This window comes from Hirundo rustica, chromosome 13 (genome assembly GCF_015227805.2).
Source record: "Hirundo rustica isolate bHirRus1 chromosome 13, bHirRus1.pri.v3, whole genome shotgun sequence".
Taxonomy (NCBI): domain Eukaryota; kingdom Metazoa; phylum Chordata; class Aves; order Passeriformes; family Hirundinidae; genus Hirundo; species Hirundo rustica.
Window position 1 is genome coordinate 11,349,027 of NC_053462.1, and position 21,732 is coordinate 11,370,758.

The 21,732-nt window shown below is 39.9% G+C and overlaps 1 long non-coding RNA gene across 1 annotated transcript; it reads left to right on the forward strand.

Annotated features, from left to right (window-relative positions):
• The first annotated feature begins 277 nt into the window (after window positions 1–277).
• LOC120758940 (uncharacterized) lies at window positions 278–21,481 on the forward strand. The gene is made up of 3 exons (XR_005703075.2): window positions 278–342; window positions 19,600–19,708; window positions 20,124–21,481. It is a non-coding gene; the product is annotated as an uncharacterized LOC120758940 (long non-coding RNA).
• Window positions 21,482–21,732: the final 251 nt, after the last annotated feature.

Consider the following 21,732-nt stretch of genomic DNA (forward strand, 5'->3'; position numbering starts at 1 on the left):
GGGGGCATCTGGAGGTTAATTAGTTGATGTTTGAGAACTGCTTTAAGATCTTTGGGTGAAAGTGCAAATGAATATAAAATGATTAAATTAATTTTTTGGGTTGGTGCAACCCTCACAGAAGTGAGGAAAGATTATCACAGCTGATATCTAATTCCATGCTGACCCTCACACACAGGTGAGGCACTGTTTGCATTGCTGATGGGGAACAGGGGGTGCAGAGAGCAATTTGACACAACCAGAACTAATTAACTGTTGCACTATTTAACTCTTGCTAGGCGCTTTGGGAGCTCATGGCTGCTGCAGAAAGACTTGAAAGAGAGGCTCAAACCTGCTGCTCACCAGGTATTTATTTATGTGCCAAAGATGGGACAAGTGGAGAGAGAGCTGGTGTGGTCTTTGCTCCTACTCAGTCTGGGTGATAGGTAAAAAATGAGATTGGTGTGTAGTGGGGTACAGCTGCAGCACTTTGGTTTGCTGAATGAATTCTTTTTGCTCTGGGAAGGGTGAGTCCTTGAGCTATGCAGATAAAAGGACTTGTGGTGATGGTGCTCAAAACATGGTATAAAGAGATGAGCTGGGAGTATTCTCTGGGACCTCTTGAAATTTAAAACTCCTTTGCTATGGAAAGTCTGTAATCAAAGGGCATATTTGCTTAGAGAAGTTATGTATGGGTAGTGAACTGAGAAGTTGGTCATGTGCCTGGTTTCTCTGGAAAGTAATTTCTTTTCTAGTTTACAAACTATTATTGACTGGGAATTAATTGCAGAGATAAGTCTCTATACTTCTTCACCCTGACAGTGTAAAAATTTCTGTAACCATATTTCTCCCTTAAAAACAAGGAAATTATGATTTTTTAATTTTTTTTTCTACCATACTAAAAATCCTATTGTGCTGGTAGTATTAAGACTTCAGGAAAGCAAAAGGAGCAGCTTTATCAGCCACCTGGGTGTGATTTTGTTATTAGCAGATCCAGCTGTATCCTGGTTCTTCTGATCAAAAAGCCAAACAATAATCTCTAATTAATCCAGGTTTGACTGCTACAACCTGTGAGTTGTCCACCAGCTTTGTAGGCAATATAACTCTTGGGTATTTTTCAGCTATCTAGATCCAATTGCTAAGGCAAGATTGAAATTCTGTTTTGTTTTTGGTTGCTGGCTTGGTATTTTTTTAATTGCTTGATGTGCTTGGGCAAAGGAAGAACAGATTTTTCGGTGCTTTTCTGGTTACATATTGTAATTAAGAAAAACTTTGCTGCCTCCCAGTTACAGAAATCGGAGTATGTGGCGTTTGTACTCTGATTTCATGAGAAGACACGTGCCAAATTCTGTACTAGTTACTTGGTTTAAACTTACATAACTGAAGTTTTGTGTAGGATTTCCCATTCCAAGGGGAAATGATACCATGGTAGGATTTAATGAATTGTGTACCTACAAAAGCAATACAGTTAGCAAAATGCTTCAACTGAACTGCTTGTCCTGTAAAAGCTCTGCTGCTCCTCCTTTCCTAAGCACGGCCAGACCCTGCAAATTAGTTTGCACAGTGAAAAGGTGACATTAGACATAAATGGGAAACACATGCAGTTGTGTTGGATTGCAATTTTGGAATGCCTGGTTGTGGTCCCAGGACTTTTGCATTAGTTTTGTTTATTTGAAGGCTATCAAGTGACTTCTCTGGTTCAGGATCAGACCCTAATTACAAAAACAGTGACCTTAGTATGGCACTTGGAGTTACGCTACCATCTTGCTGAGGAAAGAACCTTGTTTGCTTGATTTTAAGTTCTGCTGGACAGTAAGATTAGCTCTTGATGTTAAGCTAAGTAAGTGCTTCATTCATCATTTATTTATAGCCATGTTCATAGCTTGAATCTGGGTTTTTTGGAGCTTGTATTGCAGATTTTCTCTCATTCCAGGAGTTTTCCAGCCATCTGCATCTGGTGCTTAGGGCTGGGCAGCAGAGCAGGGGGTGGTGCTGGTGTGCCCCAGCAGTGCTGCTCTGTGCTGTGGTGTTGTTCTGTAAATGACCCTTCTACTGCAGAGATGAGATGGAAGAGCTGGGGAAAAAAAACAGATGGAGCCTCATGCACTGGACAAATAACATGCACTGGACAAATAAAAACACTGGAGATCTGAATATGAGGGAAGAGCTGCTAATATGGGTGACCTAGTGGGACTTCCCTTGTACCCTAGGAAAAACTGAGCCCTTTTTTGGTGCCGCTCTGCAGAATAAGCATTGAGATTTATTGTCTCTGTAAGAAAGTAACAGCAGTGACAAAGCACAGCTAATAAAGGGGGGAAAAAAAAAGAGATAAGGAAAGGTGAAGTAGTGAGACAGGAAAAAAAGGTTGAAAGACAAAAGGTGAAAAAGGAGAGAAAGGTATCCAATTTATTTTGGCATTCATGTGCTCTGTATATAGAATTTGAATATATTTTCCAGAAGAGGATTTCCCCTTGCATTTACAATTCAAAGCTTCTAGCAAATTCCACTGTTTCCCTTGGCACTTCTTCAGCCTCTGTGGATTTTCCAGTTCTGCTTTTTAGATGCAGTGCAATTGTCAAACAGTGCAGCTTTATTTTTTCTTCCCTGAAGTAACGTGGCTTAAGGTGTATTGTAGTGTTCCTGAAATTTTTGTCTCAAAAACTGAAAAAGCACAGGGACCTTGTTCCCTTCCCTTTATGGTTTAATTCATGGATGGTCTTTAGGACTACTTGGATATTTGACGCTGTTTCCTGTCTTTCTTCACTTTATTCCCTTGCATGAATAAGAGGATAGAAAGGTTTGGGATTTTCCATAGTATGGGTAGGTGGTGATATGCAGCTGTTATGTTCGGGGAAAATACCAGTAATGGGGTGGTTGGGACATGCTTGTGAAGATGAATACTTCAATACATCAAGGGGGATGATGTATTTGGGACCACATGTAGAGAAATAGACACTTGGTGCATTGCTGTCTTGGGAGCAAAAAAGCTTCTACTCCACACTGCCGTTAATTCCATCTCCCGTGTATGCCTAGCCAAAATGTTGGTTTTGGCCAGTCAGTTTGAAATCACATTAATAAGAGGATAACAAATGTTGCCTAACAGTGAAGAGTACAGATGGTTGTTCGCTTTATTTTTACTTCTCCTAGTGTATAAAATTAATGATTTTTTTTAAAAGAGCTTTGCTTTACATGCACGCTGTTAACAAGCTGAAAACATTTCATATTTGTCAAAGCAGGACTGCGAAAAAACCTGTGGTCACTAAAACCTGGATATCTGGAGAGAATCTTTATGGTGGAGAGCAGAGAAGTAACTAACATGTGGCTCTTCAAAAGCCCCCATGCAGTGAAGATGTGTTAAGAAAGTGAAAATTGTTTCAGCTTGTTCTGAGGTGAAGTAGGATCCTGCTAATGGATCCATTACAGACATGCAATAAGGGTTTTCCTAATCACTGCTGCGATGGGCTGGTGAAGGTATTTGGGATAAGCTGCAGTAAGAGCTAATTGTATGTAGAGGCCCAGCAGCTCTACCAGGCAAAGGGTTTCAAAGGGCTGCCTGGGAGAATTCACTTCACAAGAGGCTCCTTTCAGATACTCTCCAGGTTTGGAGCTCCTTTCCTTTTAGTCCACATTCTGGGAAAGCACTTTTATAATCCTCCTTTAGAGTTATTGCAAGCAAATGCGGTGATGGTTCAATGAAAAAGCATGAAAACAGTAATGGAATTTCTTTTCTTTTTTCTTTTTTTTTTTCCTTTCCTAATAGGCGCCTTAGAAAGTCAGACCATATGTGTAGAAGCCCTATTAACTAGAGGCCAGGTTTGGAAAGAACTGTGGTAAATTAGCAAGATAAATTTAAAAATAAACCTAGAAAACACAGATTTGAGTTCTAAATTGGTACTTTTTTAAAAAATCAGACCAATAATTGCTTGGTGTCTTATGACATTTCAAATAATGTTTGGTACAATTCTTACAAGACTGCAACTCATTAGGCAGAAAAAAAATGTAAGGAAATTATTAGAATGCTGCATGTTTCACTTTGAAATAGCTTTCTTAGAAGAGAACTGTAGTTTTACCTTCTCTGTATTTTAATACATTTATTGCAGAAAATGATTTTTGGTAGGCTATGTCAGTGTTCTGAATGATCTACACGTGAAATACATAAAATCATTCAATTGTTTTATGTAGCTGAAACTTAGAGGAAACTGGGGGTGAAGAGAGAAGCCATTACATCTCCTTCAATGCAGAAGGACTTTTTAAAAATGATTCTAAAATATACCCTGTTTGCAAAACTTTCTGTTTATACTTGCTCCTTACTTGTTACATTTACTTGTTACAGGTATGTGTATTGTAGGGCTTTATTTTGGATTGGTTATTTTTTCCTAGTGGTACAAGTAGAAAGGAAGAAACTCGGAGAAGTAATGGGCAAATCTTATGAAAACTTTTATTCCCAGGTCAAATAAAGGACTCTGTTCAGATATGATCTTAATTTCCTGTGGATTAAATGACTTTTGTTCAAAGGTCATCAAAACCTATAATTTTCACCTTCTCATTCATTAGCTGGATGAGGGAGTAGAAGAGCTGTTAACTCCCTATTTAAATCTCATGTATGATTATGTCATAGTCTTGGGTGTAAGTGTGTATTTCTGAACAAGTGTGTATTGCATGTCTAGTGTGACTGTGTCCTGTGGAAAGAACATAGTTACTGCTTTCCTCCCCGAGCTGCTGTTAGTTACAGCATGGTCCAGCTGCTTGAAGCAATACCTTTTCTTTATTTTCCATTAATAACCTTTTCAGGTTTGCCTGTGAACCTGAAAACACTTTTGACAGAAAACCTGTTAAATGAAATTTTCAGAACTGAAGTGTATCTTTAATAAAAAAAAACCCTTGGTTTTTTAAAATTTATTACTGAGTTAAATATAGCTGTTATTACTGACATCTCTTGGAAATTGCCAACTAGACCATGTTTATGGAAAGTAACTCGAGAATTATCAAGAAGTATAGGAGAATTTTGCATGTTATATAATTTATTAGATATTATAAAATGCACATTAGTCTTTCTTCAAGGTTATAAAATCCTTAAATTTTCTATTTTTTTCAAATTCTTATTTCTCAGGTTATGGTTTTTAGCTGGCTGCAGAAGGCTGATGTTGGCTGGTACATTTTGACTGTCCCAATAGGTCAGTGTGGAACAACTTTGTCCTGCTATGGGTACTTTGCCTTTGAGACTTAGATTTTCTAAATGTTTCTGCAGATAATGATTAGGCATTTGAAATGTTTTTGCACATAAGGATTTAGAAAAAAAAAATATAGGAATTGATAAGCATGTCTAAGATGACAAGGGATATCTGCCTTTTTTTTTTCTTTTTTGGGAGTGCCCCTTAAAGCTTAGCCTGGTAACCATTTCAGCCTGAGTGGAGGGACCCTGGCACTGTTTCACTCCATGTGAAACAGCACCTTGCAGTAAGAAAGGATTCTTCTTTAGCATCTTTTTCTTGGAATGCATCTGAGTCCAAATATCCTAAATTACAGAAAATGACAACCTTTCAACAGAAATTAATTTTAGGTGTGTATTTTTACTGTAGTAAAAAGCAATGCTTACACAGAAATGTATTTTTCCCCATCTTGATAGTTTACTGGTCATGCTAATTGAGCACAGCTCTGTTTCTTGTGGCATCACACAAATTAGTTAGAAATTCTACTGTGAATTAACACAGATTTGGCTGCAGATGGAATGGCAGGCAAGACATCATTATTGTTTAAGCCTATTAATGTTTACAACTGTTGTTTTAAACCAGATTTACTTTTAAATAGGACTATCATGAGAATCCTTTTGCATTTTAGAGATAAAAGAAGATGAGTGAAGAGTCAGTTGCGGCACGATTTAAAAAATAATAACAAAAGATTGCAATATAGAATCTCTGCTCTAAGATTTCAGTGATGTTTATGGAAAAAAAAAGGTTGTTTCGGTTGTTTCTCTGATTACTTTTTGTAGAATTATTAGTGAAAATCCCAGTAGTATTCATTGCCTGAGCTGCTGGAAAAATGGATGGATTGAGTTGTTTGTTAGGTGTGGAATATAGTGAACTCATAGTGTAAAAGCCTTTGATTTCTCAATTTCTTCCTGCTTATCTTAATCAGGACATTGATTATTGAGCTCTCAATTTAGTCTGAATATTTTTACTCGCTCCTAGATGTGACTGAATCCTATTGTATCAATTTCTTCTCTTCAAGAAAAGTCTGATTATAAATGTGGGCTAAGGAGCACGTTCAAAGGGCTCGGCAGGCGTTGGGAACTTGGGGGTTTGGAGTGCTGTGTGTTTTGCTGCTGGTGAGATAATGCCACGCTTGGCAAACAGCTGGAAGTGAGGTTTGGCCTTGGCACAGGTATCAGATGATGAAATTGTATAAAACCCCACCATTCTGAGCATTGACATGTACATTAACTTCTGCACTCGATATATTTTCATGGACTGAATAGAAATTCTCCTCTGTGCCGGTCTTGTTTGTATTTTACAAGAAGCAGATAAATGACTGTTGAAAAAAATAAACAAAAATAATCCCCCAGGCTACAGCTCCCAAAGGGATTCTTCTTTTCTGAAGAGGGGGTTTAGTGAAGGTTTGCAGTTTGTGTATGAAATGTATTTTTGCTTTCTAATTAGAGTTCCAGATAAGTGGCAAAATTGTCATTTTTTTGCCCACTGGGCAGAGTTTTGCTTGGACACTTAAGTTATTTTCATTTTTTTTCAACAATGAAATTCCATCCTCTGAAGCAGAATATTGATAAAGTGAGAGGGGTTACTCACAGATCAAGTACATCTCAGCAGGCTGTCTGTGCTTTCTTTATGCTTTGATTTGGAAGTGATTAGTGCCATGTCTGGCAAACTAATGCTAATTTAAAACCCCTTCTGTTCTTGACCCCAATTCTGAAGAGTTCATGGAAGGTACCTGTTGCGACAACAGTGTTTGTACTGCAGGCACACACACATCACACGCATTTAGAAAAAATTCTGAGCACCAATCAGCAAGTAAACAACTTCTGGCCTTGTCTGATTGTTGCCCATAAAGAGGTTTATAAAGAAGAAAGAAATGAGGCTTCTGAGAAGCCTTGGTTGATTAAGAGCTCTGTTATTTGTATAACAGCAATAAATACAGGACTGCCTGAAATTAGTCACTTAACTAGTCATAGTCCTGGCATTTGAAAGTTTAGAACACTTTGAGGTCAAGCTTCAAAGGTGATGCATTTGGTAAATATAACTGCTGTTCAGTGCTAAAATGTCAGAAATGTAGTAATGAAACAACAGGACAGGGTATCCTGGACTTGATGGGATTAGCTACTACATATAGGCTTCATGTGAATCCTTTCCTTCTATTATTTTAGTGAGTAAAGTCCTGTTTGACAGTTTTGCTTCTGGAGGTTTTTTTCATGATGAATCTGTAACATCTGCCATTCAACTTATTTCTGCTGGGCCAAGAAATTGCTAGGAATTCTGCTGTGTTAGAGTAGTTACATCACTGCAGAGGGAAGATTGCTGAACTTGCAAGCTACTTGTTTCTGCTGTGCAAGCATTCAATATTTCACATGATAACTTTAATAAATTTTGTGTTTCTCTTTAGAGAGATTAGCCTAATAATGAAACAAATATTTAAAAGTTATTTTTAGTGAGCATTTAACATGACCAGGGCAAGTTTCAGGCAGGTTTAGTAGGAGGTGAGAAGTTTGCAATGTCCTGAGGCATCCACTTCCACTGATCTTTCATATGTGATTAAATTGCTGTTTCAAGATGTAAATCTTGCCAAATAGCTGCTGGCTTTTTTATATAAATTACACAGATGTAACAGGGCAGAATATACTTGATAAGCTGCAGGAAGGCAAAGTGCAAGTTGCTTATGCTCTTCTCTTGGCTAATTGCTTCTATTCACTGCTTAGCGAGAGCTCTCTCCTGTCTTTTCACTGCTCTGAATTGCTTTGCGCATAAGCAGCTAGAGCTTAGAGAATATTTTTTCTAAGAAGATGCAGCAAAACGCTTCTGCTTCTGTTCTTTGTCCTGTCTTTATTTATTTTTAAATGCAAGACAGAATTTTGTCCTGTTCCTAAATCGTGGGGTTCCTTTTCTGCAGCCTTGGCTGATGTGTGGATTCATGTTCTCACTTGTGAGACTGGACCAGGAGAAAGCAGAGTAGCAGGCAGCGATGTCAAGTGACAAGGAGTTTAAGCAGGAGGCTCAGAAAAGCTGGAGAAGAAATGGAGCTGCTGTGCTGCATCCTGCTGTGTAGGAAATGTGGTGGCACAGGAGTGAGTGTACAAATACATCATCCTTCTGCTGCACTCTTGCTGTGTGAGTGCTTTTGCCTGTGACCTTATCCCTGCCATTTCTTTGGAGGGGTACAGAAAGGGACAGCAGGGATGGGGAAGAAAGAGAGAGCTATTCTCTCTGTATGGAAGTCTGGGATTATTTCCTTCCCCATGATGGTGGTGTATTTTTAAAGGTAGCTTCTCCCCTCTGGGAAACAGAATTAAATGTCCAGCTTGGCTGTTTTTTGGAGGTGATCTTGAAATGTATGGCAGCTCTGAGACCAGGGACTGTGTGCTGAAGCTATTTAGTCATTATGTCCTGTAATCAGAGGTAATTGCCTTGGGTGCTGTAGGAGTGCCATGTGAAACTGGGTAAACACAAACCATCCCAATAGGACTCGAGTTAGTATGAATAATTAAAACATAAGCAGAATGCATTCATGGCAACTTTCTAATTCTTCCACTCTGCCTTTTCACTTCTGTCTTGTTGCTCAGTGCTCTGAAGAGGGTGTCCAAGGCTGGCCCTTTGTCCTTTGTGCCTTCCCCCTTCCTTGTGAGGTCAGGGGGAAATGACATCTGCCTCCTCCTCATGGGGCTCCCAAAATGTAATGGGGGTGAATGCTGCCAATCCTCTCAGGAGGTGGTTCTGAGAGCAGACTTATACAAGTGGCAAGCCATGACTCTTTTCCATACCTAGGGAACTCTATACACATTTCTCACTCTTTTTCAGGCTTATCCAGCAGCAATGTGAGGCAGGGAGCTGTGGCAGCACTTGTGGCCACTGAGCAGCTGCCTTGGGACTGCAGTTTGCAGCTTCTGCTTACAGGAGTTTGCATCAGAACTGGACCCTAAACGTTCCATCAAGACCATAGTGACAAGTTTGGTTCCACAGACAGCAGTGAGGCTTTGCTTTGCTCCTTCCTCCTTCACTACAGCCTCTTACCTGTGTCCTCTCTGGGACATGGGTATCAGGGCCAGCTTTGAACCATTTTGATTTGTCAAAACAGGTCTTGTTGTCTGGTGTGGTGGTTTTTTTGGGTTTTTTTGTTTGGTTTTTTTTCCCTAATCTTTGGTGTCTTTGTGTTACCCAGTACTTGTTTCAAATAGAATTCATGTCACTCAGGTCTGAAAATAAATCTGAAAGTAATTCAAGTCTGTGCCAGTTTGGTGAGTGTGTCTTGCTGCTCTGTACCCCAGCACAGTTGTCCCAGTGATATCTCTTATTTCTCTCGAGCTTTTTCTTGCTCTCTCTGAAACAGGGCACTTTTTAAAGGCATGTCCCCAAGCAGTCTCACTTTCCATGCTAATTTTCCTGCTCTATACTGCAGTTCTGATTGGAATGAGGGTTTGAATTTCACTGGTGTTGTAGGTAGATGACATCAAGAGCCAGCAAAGTCAGGGCATTGTGGTCTTTGCAGCCCCAGCACATGGAAATGAGAGACAGGAGGGTCAGCCCAGAGTGAGGACTGACAGAACTGAGAGGTTGGTGTGGGAGAAACATGGAACTTTAGACATGGCTGGAGTATACATGTCTCTGCACAGACCCTGAATTCAGAGTTTTCCTGCTGAAACATGTCTGGGGTTTGGAATGTGTGTGTGAATAAACAGTCTGATCCATGCTATTTCTTTTTAATGTGAGCTACTTCTTAAAGAGTGATCTTGGAGACAAACACACTCACAGAGGTACACTCTGCTGCACCATTTGAAGAAAAGAAGTTTCCATGTCCTACCCTCCTTTATCCCCAAGAACAAACTCAGGTGAAAAAAGTCTTTAGTTGCTATGAAGTTCTATCACAGCCTTGTAAAACAAAACCCTAAGGCCCTTCTGTTATCATCTCATTAGAGGCTTAAATGAAAGGAAATTGAGAGTTAAGGTTGTATCTGGCTGAGTCATTGTCTCAGACTTACATACTTGCAAATGTGGAATACTATGTGTTTAAGATTCAAATGCTCTGAGCAATTTAACTATCCAGTTCTTAAAGGCATGTAGGAAATACAATAATAAATATTGGCCATAGGGGTAACATAGCCCTGTGGTGGGGGTGCCAACAACCCTACACTTACCCTCTTGCTAATGTAGTTTCTAATGCAATAACCACACAGGAACACTGTAACTATCCAATATTCCTATTGAAATAAGTTATGTTTAATTATAGTTGAATTCTGGTCTTCCTCAGTCTCATGAGTGTTCATGTCTTCTGGAGGGTGGGTTTCTGTTATGTTCTCTCACCAAAGATATTAAATAAGTATTTAAAGCAGGAGTACCTCTGGCTGTGGGGTAAAATGAGCCTCCAAGTGCAATGTGATAAAAAAATAATGGAGCAGACAAAACCCTACAACCTCTTTTCAGGTATAGAGAGCATAAGGCTTTCCCTGAGCCTCCTTTTATCCTGCCAGTGTGGGTTAGGAGAATTTGTATGTGACCCTTGATTTTTAATCCAGTTGACTCAGTACACCTTAGAGGCAACAGTCTGAAGGAGTCTGATAGGTTTTGGCTGTGTTTCTTTTAAGGAAAAATGGGCATTTTACTTGGTCTACACTCACACACTAATTGTGTGTGGCAATTTCAGTTTAAAAAATTGAGATTATGCAAAATCAGCACTTTTTTTACAGCTTAATTGAGTTTCATGAGGTTCCTTGACAGAAAAACTGAGAGTTGCCAGTGTTCTGCTTTTCATTGCTGTTGGCCTGTACTTGGGGAATAATATGTTTATGAAAATTAGAAGGAAAACAGGCATCCCACACAATCATCACATCTTAAAAACAGATCCTCCTGCAATTTCCCATTATCTTCATGCACCCAGTTTTCACATTAAAAGCAGACAGATGCTGCTGAAGAAGGGTGAAAAAACCTTGAAACCACAAAGATGCCAACACCTGGAAGCTAAGACAGACAAGTTCAGGTTTGGCAGCCCAGTGTTTTAGATACTATGCAATCACTTTTTCCCATTTCTGTGCTCTTAGACCTGTGAGTGTGGTCTGAGCCCCCACAAAAGAGGGTCTTGGGATTCCTGTCCACCCTCCAAACTCGCCCAGGGAAAACGCCTGTCCCCATTCCCAGTACCTGCAGAGGAGGTGGCAAGCTGATGGGAATTCTTGATTGCACTGCAGAGTGTCTGTGCTTCTATTTCTGACTGACATCCTAGAAGAATTATTAGAATTTATAGTGTAAGAAAGTGCAGATTACTTTGTGTGCAAATGAGATATGAACTGCCTTAATTAAATCCCAAGAACTGATTTATTTAAAAGAAACCCCAAAAATGCTGAAATTTGCAGGGTCATAGTCATAAGGAAAAAATGTGTGATTTGTTTAAAAAAAGTACACCAAACAAAACCCCAATTGTTTCCTCTAAATTGATTGCAAATGTGCAAGTATAAGTAACATTTGGGTTTCTTTAACAAACTCCCCAGTGATTCAGCTGTTGCCAAGGTAACAGTGCTACTTTTAATAATAATAAAGAAACCATATAAAACTTCCACACTTCTCATTGTCTAAGATAATGCTGCACTGATGCTGTAATAACATTATTAGCATGTACTTTCTTTTACTCATTGAGAAGCATGTCTGGTTCATAAATTGGCTGTACAGTAGCATCTATCACAGTGGGGTCTGGGTTCATCAGGGCTCCTGGACTCTGCAGTGATGTCAAGAAATAAGTGTTTTATTGCTCCAAATCCATTTCTTAGAATGACCTTTTTGATTTTTGCTTTCTGACGTTGTCATTGTAGCTTTATTAGTTAGCTGAATGTTACTGATCTCTTTAACGTAAAGGTGTCAGCATAAGCGAGTCCTGCAGATAGTCTTCAGACTAAGCTATACCTCATAAAACATTGAGGATACTCTTTTATTATTCATGGGAAGATGTGAATTACTAAAGAAAATTCAGTTTTTAGTACTCAAATTTTGTTGTTCTTGCGTGTTTTAGAACTGCCCTGTTCAAGTCTAAATTGATGTCTTCTGTTGTGCTTTTATTTCTTTATTTTATTTTTTTTTGTCCCCTCCACCCCTCTTGAAATTTGAGCTTCTAGAGAACTTTGGCAGACAGCTCAATGTAGTTACTCTGGATAGAAACTCCTAGGTCTGGGTGGATTATTTGCATTCTGAATACTTGACCTCATATTTCATTCTGACTGAGTTTTCCCCCTCTCTATCAAGATTTTGGCACTTCACAAACGAGAGAAACCTGTTTTCCTGCTTATTTCTGCAGTCAAATCTGTGATTTTTTGAAGGGATTTTTTTTCTTCTGATCTTTGTAGTTGTAGCAATGAGCGTTTTAATAAATAGGCAGAAAAAAATTCAAGTGCCCTTCACTGGACTAGTGGACTATGTTTTTTTTCTTTTTAAAAAACAACCCTTTTACAGCTTTTTAATATTTTAGTTTTGAGGAAATTGCATGAGCAGTTATAGTCAACTGTGTGCCTCTGTCTGGGGTTCTGTTGCACTGGAGATACTAAAGGTTAATCTATATTAGGCAGGCTATTCTAATTTAAACAAAAAAAACAACTCCCCCTCATGGGCTGAAGACATCAATTGGACGGAGGAATCACTTGCCCATATATAATCTTTGCCAGTACTGACTCCTTTGGCTGGTCATCTCTCATCAACACTTAATGACCGCAGGGGAGGTTCATTGAAGCATTAAATGACAGCTTCTGTCATCTAGAGAAGTGTCAAGTTCAATGCAATAATGTATTTTTGACTCTAGCAGTTAGGGAGAACCTTGGAGTGCTCCCAGTAAATGTGTTACTCTTTACAAAGAATGTAGTTATTTTCAGGACATCTACCATAGCTGTTGACTTGAGGCCTCCAAGCCAGCCCTGATGTGGACACAAGCTTTGGACCAGTGTCCCTTGCTCACTGGGGACATTCTGAAGGTCCTGAGTAGATCTTCAGGTAGGAGGGCACCTTGGAGCACCCAGGGCCCCGAGGAGGGCATGGTTTTCATGTACATCCTTAAATGTCTCAGAACACCTTACAGAGCTGAACATGATGTCCAGGGACGTCTTTGTCCTAATCAGGGCTGCTGTCAGTACTGGCAACTTCCTGTTGAGTTGCAGATGTGAGATCATTGGTACCAACTCTGTCACTGCCTTGGTTGTGCAACAAAGGTGGTGCCTAAAATGGAAAGATAGGATATTTTAGCATTAAAGCATTTAAATTTGTATTTTTTACTTTGTCTAGTGGTTTTCATTACATGAAATGAGAGGCTGCTTTATCTGATATAATTTTATGAGCATATTTTATCCATGACAGCATCCATTATTCAATATTTATCTTAGGTTAGCTATGTCAATAGAGAGAAACTTATCCTTCAGCAGAAAGTTTGCTGAATACCTTTTGACCCAGTGAAGTCTTCCTTTTATTTGGCCTACATGCAGGAGTCTGTTCCAACTTGATTTTGTCACTCAGGTCCTTTTTTGCTTACAGGCAGATACTTGGGGGCAGGGATTGTCTCTTCAGGTTTGCTTGCACAGTATTTAGGACAGTGTTGTCCTTGTCCCTTGTGGGGCCATCTAAGCCATTCTGTAAAGCAGGCAGTGGGTTACTGCATATCTCAGGAGCTTATTTACTTTGAAAGAACTGTATTTCCAGGCAGGTCAGGGAAGAGCAGAGCAGTAGTGACCATTAATCATTATTATTTTATCCACTCTGCTCCAATCTATTATAAGAACAGACTGGAGCAGAGAGTACAACTGGCTCAATTTACTGACTGAAATACAACAATGCAAATTTAATCTCTGGACAAGATAAAGAGTTTATTAATCTTTTCACCTCTGTTCTGTCAAAACTTATTTTTAGGATAAGAGTCTGGTGGGCTGTATTTTAAGAAGTGCAGAGCAGTTTTTTCTTCACAACAGGCTTCCTGTTGATTTCCTAATTCCTTAGGATTACAGTAGAGAGTGCTTGTGCTTTAAAAAAATCCTCAACAAAGCACTCTCTAAAACAAAACTATCACATTCTGCCTCTCTGTCCAGGCGTGAACATACCTAAAGTGAAAATCTGCCATTTCCAGATAAATTGGTTGTTTGTTAGTAGCCAAAGACTGATGTAATAACAGACTGATGAATTCAAGATGTAATTTCCCCATCTTTATGACTTTAATGTTTGGCTGGCATTCATCCTCCTGTTATCTGGTTTTTACCTCAGTGCAAATATTGATAATATTCCTTATATAAGAATCAGTTTGTGGTTTTCTATTCCTCCTTTATTTCGTTATAGCTTCTGTTGGGTGTGTTAAAACCACGAAGTCTATGGCTTGGTCCCACCCCGCAGCAAAAAAAAAGTGTGTTTACCTTATTTTTTTCCTTTGGTGTTTATTGGTAAGGAAACAAGTATTTTGAATTCTCTGATTCTCCTTTGTCAATTTGCAATGTGCAATTCCTGTGCTCAGCAGTCCCCTTCTGAGCAATGGCCTGACTCTTTCCTGTTCTTTGCTGAACACATCTGGGAGTTGATCTGCTAAGGAGGTGTCACTGGGTATTTTATCTCCTAAAGTTTATGCCGGTGATCAGCGCCCTGTCTGCCACGGGCAGACACTCCACATCTCACTTTGAAATGCAATGCAATGTCTGGCCCCAATCAAGTGATGCTGGAAAGAAACGCTCAGACAATGTCTTGGAGAAAAGGGAGTTTGTGGGGCTGAGAGAAAGGTTTAAACCGGCGTCAAATGGCTCTGAGCTTTACTTGGATTGATGGGCTTCTGCAGCTTCATCAGTGGATCTGGCAGTAGGATGCTGCTGCACTCAGACACAGGCTTGCCCAGCCTCAGATGGGAAGCAGGAAATAGCCTAAATCCAGTTAAGGACTGAGGTATCACAGACTTTTGTCTTTGCCTCATTAGGAGTAGCACTGCACTAGTAGCCTTGGAATATACAGACTAAGGATGTATTCAAGCCTTGTAAAACTGTATGCTCAGCAGGAAAATAGAGTAGGAATTACTATTATTTTAAATTATATTTGGCTGTGCATGGATCCTATTGAGATGTTTTATTACCAATGATGTAGTAACATACTCGAATTCAGAAGAAGCTTAGGTGACATTTTGATCAAGTTCCAATCAAAGGTGATACTGTTTGGGGCCAGAGCCGGAAAATACTGTCCCTTTATTTTTCAATTGCAAATGCAACTTGCTACTCTCATAGCTGCTATTCACTGCTTTGGTCACAAGCACATTTTGTTTGTTTTCGAATCAGCTGCTTGCTAACTGTTCTCTTCTGCTATCCATCCTTTGTGGTGGATGCCTTTTTCACTTGGCTCACAGCATATGACTTTTTCTGCAATGCATAGCAGAGGTTTTCTTCTTTACTGCTTGATTATTTTTCTGAATGACAAGTTAAAAATAAATCATTCAAGCCATTTTAAGTTAACTTTAAATGAATCCTGCATCTTGTGGCATATTGATATCTGTAGAACTGTTCTCATTTGGAAATCCTTCAAAGACCCCACCACCACCTTACCAATTAGTAACAAAAAACAACGCAAGCCAATGCTCGTACCATTGAAAATGCTTGCTAACAATCGATTCTAGAGTTTGATCAGCTCTGTCAAGCAAATAAAATTTGCACAAATTAGTGGAAGGTAGTTGTTTTAATTAAAAAATTTAACTGACTCTTAACCAACCTAAGCTGTTCTGTGTTGAAGAGATTTCAAGTCTCATCATGAAAGCTTGAGCGGGCTGATTGGGACAGCAGCAACCCCTTTTACCTGAGCAGTTCATTAGAAGACAGGATGGGCTGGTCACAGGGTCTAGACCTGTGCTGGGAGCAGGAAGCTGACGGAATTCAGCTTGCACAGTGTTGGAATATGGGGAGATGATGGTGCTGAGAGGTGCTTAGAATGTGTAGACAACAAACTACTTAAGGCTGCAAAGTGTTCAGGACTAAAGATAGGGTTGAAAAAACTGTCTAGCAAGTTGAGATGTCTGAGGTTCATTACTGCTGTCACTGAGTGGTGTAGCCCTATTTTTCAAGGTTTCTTAGAAAATGTTTTCTATGGCATGCCATGCATGGTCCTGCCAATTGCCTTAAAGGGAGCCTGTGACTGGAATATGTAGAGTTGGGAATTTTGTCTGATCATGAATCACTTCACTGAACATGGTGTGGCAGTTACTGATGAAGATCAAAGGTCCTTGGCAACTGTGTGTTGTTTCTGCCAGTAGGTTTTTTCAGTAATGTTATAAATTACCTTTTAAAAAAAATGGAAAAGGAATTAAGGACAACCATTCCCAGTGATTCTCAGAAAACTATTTTCACTTTAACTTGATAGTCACTTAACCATTGTATTGACATTTAAGAATGCAGCTTATCCAAGGAAACTGTCCAGAAAAACATTAATTTTAATTATTTTAATAGGAAAATACTAGGTAACTGGAGATTTCTGTTACAAAAATTGTCATGATTGGGGTAATACTGTTACTACTGTTAATTGTTAAAAGCACAGCTTTGAAACATTAAACTTTGGGAGTAGTACTGATCAGATTTTGATTTATAACTGGGTGAAATAAAGCTCTATATTCCTGATAATCTCACATGGAAGTGAACAGATTAATACAAAAGAAGTCTGAGGTTAGGAACAGGGATGAAAATCTGGTTTAAGTTTTAAATCTTACTTAGGAAATGGGAACTATATGACATAAGTATGTGCCCTGATAACTTTTTCTGGAAAATAAGGTAATGCAGAAACAACATCTGTGGAAGGCTCTTTGCTGTTCTGGTGTCTTTTATAACTTGTACCTGTTATGGTCTCTCTTGCACTATTAGTAAACAGTTTGAATGCCAGTGCTGAACTTTAAATAAATAAATAAAAAAAATAGCAACCCCTTGGGTAAATGGAAGTCTGTCTTTTCTCCAATGGCCTCTCTGAGACCAGTGGAGGCAGGAGGTCAAGGCAGCTGTTCTGATTTCAAGGTGTTTTTTCTAGCTGTGAAAGACAGCTGTTGGACTTTGGCTTGGGAAGATTTCTCTAAAAAATGAATGGACAAATAATCTGGAAGGAGGGGCAAAAATGATCTACTGAGTGCAGTCACAGGACAGGTTTTTGGTCTGTGGTACATGGTGGGTAAGGCGTGGCAGAAAAGGGAACTCAAGAGTGAGGAGCTTGTGCATAGAGCAGGGGTGCCTCAGGCATAAGAGGAAAGGCTTTTGAAGGATTAGAGTGTGCTGGGGAGAACTTGCTGCAACTCAGATTCTGCTGCTTGCCTTGAAATGCAGAAACAGTCAGAAAACCTTTTCTTTAATATTGTCGCTTTAAAATTCAGTCTTGCTTTTTGGTGGAGTTCCATGCTGATGACATGGAAAAATGTTGCATTGCTTGTTCTTTCTTTGTGTGACCCTTTGTGAAAGTGTGTCTGTTTTTCATGTGAGTGTTATCTTTTGCAAGCAGTGCTGTCAAGCCAGCTTGTTATGTTGTTAGGGAATTTTGGACTGGATGGTGGATCATACTGGTAATACTTCTGGCTTAAAACTCTTGGGATCTGACAGAACTGAAACACGTTCCTCACCATTTTCCTGCTCAGGCTACAATTATTTGCATGCTCATTTTTTTTTTTTTCCCCCAGGAGCCCCCTGGGTGCAAAACAGATTGTCACAGACACAAAATGTGCTCTGTGACTGCCTTCTGCCGGTGATGTTTTCCCCAGGTTGGAGGGCAAAGCAGTGTCCCTGCATTGCAGTTATGACAGGGCTGTTATTTCACAGATGAAAAACCATCCTTTTTCCTTTATTCTGAGCTCAAGACACTTGGTTTTGGATTTTTCTCTTTAAAAGGAGAGTTGAGCAAGCCCTCAACATGCCTGAACTCTAAGATGGTGATGATTATCCTTCATAGGTCTGGCTGAATATGGCATTCAGTTTTTTTCTCCAATATTTGTTCCCCAGTAGAGTAAGGTACTTGCTCTTAAAGGCTGCATATTCCATTGAGAGAGGTGGTTTCTTCTAGGCAAAGGATGAAATGGAATTTATAGAGAAAACCAGTTAAAGAGCTTTGAAGTGTGTATAATGAAGTGTGTCAAAGCTATGTTTTTACTTAAACTTTAAGTAAGCCAGATTTGAACTTTAACTTTCTGCTTTCTCTTTATGACATTCAGATCAGAAGGATAGTGAGATTACACCAAAATGCTTTTGTGTATTTGTTATTCCAATGTTTCTTGAAAGACTCGTACTGTCAAGTGTATTTGTGTGTGAACTGTTTTGCTTTCTTTCACTTGAATGGAGGTTTTTGTTTCAAAGGCCAGCACAAGTATGACCTGGGTATCTTTTTGTGAGGCATTATTGTAACTGAATTTTTTTTAGGAAACAGCCTGTCTTGCTTTCATTTTCTGTAAATAAAATTGCCAGGCTAAAGGAAGAAATATCTGGGCTCTCAGTTTAAAGAGGTCTTTATTGCCATAAAATTGTACACCTACAATTATCAACCCGTGTTGTAGCTGTTCAAGCTTTTATAGCTAAAATGTTCATGCCCTTGACTATCTGACTTACAGGAGCAGAACAGGCTATTTAAATCATTGTGATAAAATGAACTGAACATCGTGGCACTTAAACCTCTTGAATACTAAAAGATTTAAAGCACAGACTTTTTGAAATGGTGCCCACTCATCCTCATGCTATTCATTGTGCTTCTCTGGCTCCTTCTCCTCTAATCACTGATAGTAGTGCTCAAACATCTGGTCATTGAAAATATAAGAGTAAAAACACAAGTGTTTGATTTGAGTGATGTGTGTGGTGTTCTCTGGGATGAAAGGAGTGCCAGAAGGATGTAGGACAGTGTTATTTGCTCAGGATACTAAAGGCTCTCCTGGAAAATTAATTTAGTAGCCAGTTTTGAGGAGAAGTGTGTTTTAAATGGGGTATGAGAAATAGTGGAGGGGTTTTTTATTCACCACACTTTGAAGATCTTTAGCTGCTGATAAATGTAAGGCTGCTGCTGTCTGTATGGTTTACAGTCTGCTGTTACTTTGCAATACTCAGCTCTCCTCTGCCACTCTGCTCATGGCTGGGAACAGACTGCATTTAAATTTTCAGAAAAATTGCATTGTATTGGCAGGATGGGCACAGCTGCTGCTTAGACTTCAGTAATTCTTCACTTGGTTTGCAGGGAGTTATCTGCAAATTTAATGAGGAAAATATAACCACATACACCTTCTAATAATGTAAGTGACTCAAGTAGCTTCATTGTTTGAGATGATTACTGTAAATAGGACAAGGAACCAATATTTACTCTTGCTTTAATCTCTTCCTCATGATTCATAGGAGCTGGCAAAATTAGGGAATAATTAGAATCTTATTCCAGTATAAGGAAAATTCTATTACTTAGCATGTGGTGTTCTTCTGGTTAGCAGGAGCAATCTGGTTTAAGAAAACACTTCATCCTCACCTCTGGGTGAAAATGAAATACTGCTTATGACTTTGGTGTGGCTACATCTGTTGGAGAGTATGTATGAATAGGTAAGTTATGCTGGGTGCATGGCCTATAAAGTGGTTTTGGGATCCTAGGATAAAAGTTGCTATATGAATGTGAATTAAATTATCTGATAAACCATAGCCCTAGGGCAGCGATGAGGGGTTTTGACTAAGGCAGCTTATTACACACCTCCTGTAGGCACTAGAGCATTATGTATCTAGCTTTTCCTTGCTCATTAACAGACCTGGGTTATCTAAGCTCTTTGTCCTGCTGTGTGACAGGTACTTTGGGCACATGTCACTGTGATAGCTTAAGGGTTACCCTTTCAGTGACATTTAATAGGTTTAGATTTTGCAAAAATGAATATTGTGGTCTTGACTAAAAAAGGCTGAATTATAAATACAATGGGGCGAAATCCTTAAAGCCATTCCAAACCCCTGATTCCTAGTTCTCTTGCAGGGCAGGCCAGAGGTAGGAAGGTGTAGAGCCAGAAGAAAATATTGCTGCTTAAAGGAGCCACAGCACCTTTCTTCCTGTGGAAATCCTTTCACTTACTCCTGGGATGCTGGGTTTCTCCTGGGGGCTGTTTTCTTATTTTCTATCCTATTCTCCCTAGCCTTGTCGCTCTTCCTTGTATTAGTCTCCCTTCTAAGATTCGATCCATTCTCCTTTGGAACCTGAGTGTCAATTTTTCCTTCTTCTCCTTTACCCTGTGTTTTCCTCTAAATATCTTCATTTCAATCCTTTAGTCTTCCTTTGCCCTTAAAGGTTTTATGACAATAAGTTTCATGGAAAATCTAGATTCCAACTCATCATCTGGGCATGCTCAGGAGAGAAGAGCTGCATCAGTAACTGGAAGCTCTCTGTGTGCTGTGCTCTAGGGAGATGATACATATGAAAAACATGCCAAGAAAAGATTAGTCAAGGTCAGGGGCAACCTAGCCTGGACTTGCCTGGGTCAGAACATGCCTCTTTTTTCTAAGTGCAAGCAAAAAATCTATTTGTAATGTTTTTTCTAAGGCAAGGACACTTTGATTTGCATTGTTGCAAAGCTTTTTTTGGCCATAGGTTGAGATAGACTCCTCTGATCAGCTCCATAAAGGTGGCAGATAGGTATCTCTTGGGTGACGCAATGAAAATCCACCTCCAGCCCCCTTCCCGTATCCACCAGCAAGCCAGTGGCATTGGGAGCAGCTGATTCTTAGGACTGTGTAATGAGTAACCCTTGTGATTGATTTCCTTCTATTTTTGTGGAAGGCTGATGTACGAATTGTGTCAGTTTGGGATCCCTGGAGCTAGGAACGTGTTTGATCACATCTGCTGGCAGGCAGAGGCCAGTGGGATGTGTAAGGCTCTGGCCATGGGTTCAGGTGACTGCTTTCCACAGTTATTTTCTCTGGCACTGCCTGAGATGAGCAAGTGGGGAATTTCTGAAAACCTGTTTTGCTCAGTCCCAAGCTGCAAGGGAAGGGCATTCCCTCCCACTCTTCCTTGCCTCCGACAGCCCTCACCTTCTCTGTCTTGCCTTAGGGCTAAGAGGGGTCTGGAGAAGAGGAAACTAAGCACCTAAAACTAAGAGGAGTGAAATTGTTTGTGGAGTTAGGCAGAAACTAAAGTGGGATTATCTGGAGGGTGGAAAGGAAAGAGCAAAACTGTTCTCATTACCCCAGTTGTGGTAACTTTATTAACTCCATCTCTACACTCAAAAAAGTAGGAACCCCGCAAACCTTACCTTTGAACACCTCTACTGTTCACTGGGTTACTAATTGAAGCCTGTGAAGGTTTGTCAGTCAAGGCTCCTGTTTCCTTGTAACAGCATGTTATAAATAGGCAGGAGTCGATGTTATCTCCTTTTAATGCCTTTATTAGTGATTTCAGCAGAGGGACGGCTCGGGGTAGGGATGCCCTTGCCCACGCTGCACCAGCCGGACACCGCCGAGGAGGAGGTCTCGTCGGATCTGCGCCGCTGTCGTCGCAGAGCCGGAAGCCACGCCTCACGGGAGTCCCTAGGCTCGCTGATGGCTCGAATGTCTAGGGGGGGTGACTCTTAGCAGGGACTTCAGAGGTT